At 45.9% G+C, this 1,463-nt stretch overlaps 1 protein-coding gene across 1 annotated transcript in view; it reads left to right on the forward strand.

Moving 5' to 3' along the window:
• tmem94 (transmembrane protein 94) overlaps positions 1–1,463 on the forward strand; it is a 27,077-nt gene that overhangs the window by 12,765 nt on the left and 12,849 nt on the right. The window lies entirely within an intron of this gene.

Genomic DNA, 1,463 nt, shown 5'->3' on the forward strand with positions numbered 1-1,463 from the left:
CCACTTGCTTGGCTCTCAGTTCCACCTGAACCCCACCTGTCTTCACGCACTCACTGTCCTCACCCCTTTGCTACTCCCTCTGTGACCCCCACCCCCCCGTACGCAACTCTCACCCTCAATCTCCCGTTTCACATCTTTGATTTCTTCGCCATGGAAATCTTCACGGACATCCTCTGATTCAGACACCGCTCTGATTCTCCATGTGTCACCTCCTTCTCTTTTCTTTTGCTTTAATATGAGCGCGCTGCTTCCTGCCTCTCCGTGTTTGTGATCATCGTCTCATCTCATGGACACAGCCTCTGTTTCCAGCTCCTGGCCAAACCCAATCATTGTCCTCCATCGCTGCCGGGCCGATGTTCTCATAGACAAACAAAGCAAATCAGCAGCATTCGCCATATTACCACGATCTGAACCCGTCAGTGTTTTGTCTCCGGCTTTGGCAGATGAATCCATAGCCATTGTTCTGATATGATATGAGAGGGACTGTCACATGAATCTGTCCCTGACCTTCCACCTCTGCTTGCCTGCCTGCTCTGCATGACTGGAAATCACCCACAGTCTGGATCTTTGCTGGGAATCCTCTAGGATTTCCTCTCCTTGTGTCCTGCTCTTCATATGAGTGTTTTTGGTTTGAACAGATTTTGTACTTTAACTGTTTAAAAACAGACGGTCAGTCCCGTCCACCACGCTCCCGGTTGGGTGCGAGAGGCCCTGATCATGGATGAACATGTACGTCAGCTGCAGTAGCGAGTTAAAGCTTCGTATCTTACTAAGAACAGTAGCTCGATGTGCTATATATGTGATAATAGAACATCAACGCAAAGCGTGGGAACAACATAAACATCGATATCTATATAAATATAACATTGAAAGTAACAGGACGTTGGATTAAAGCTGTTGTAGTAGAGTTGTTCCAATACAGATACTAGAATCAGAAATGCCCCCGATACTGAGGATGAGGGTGCGAGTCTAATACCATGTGATTTATTAATAAACTTTATAGTTTCAAACTGCAACTTTCCTGGAAATCAATTCTTCTTCGCTGCTCTAAAACAGTAGCATACACAGGAAGTTGTGCCGATGGACGATGATCTCAGTGATCGACTATAATCAGAGCGATTGGCGACGACTGATGACTCTGCCGACGTCCAGGCGATAGTTCGCTCTCTTTCCCATTCATGTATGAACATATTATTATTAATTGTAAAATAATATTGATTTATTTTGCCGTGCCACAGTGTGACCTTTGCCCCGATCTGTGACTCCTCCTGTAACAGGAAGTTTAGTAAGTGAGAGACTTCAGTTTTCAGTTGATTGTAAGTTGGTTCAGCTTCATCCATTTAGACTCAAATCTACAACACGTGCAAAAAGTGAAGCGGTCTGAAACCGCTGTATGTTCCTGTGTCCTCATTCTGGCACCCAGAGACCCAGAGACCCAGAGACCCAGAGACCCAGAGACCCAG

This window comes from Seriola lalandi, unplaced genomic scaffold (assembly GCF_002814215.2).
Source record: "Seriola lalandi dorsalis isolate HSWRI2012SDOR001 ecotype SW California unplaced genomic scaffold, Sedor1 jcf7180002054379, whole genome shotgun sequence".
In the NCBI taxonomy this organism is placed as follows: domain Eukaryota; kingdom Metazoa; phylum Chordata; class Actinopteri; order Carangiformes; family Carangidae; genus Seriola; species Seriola lalandi.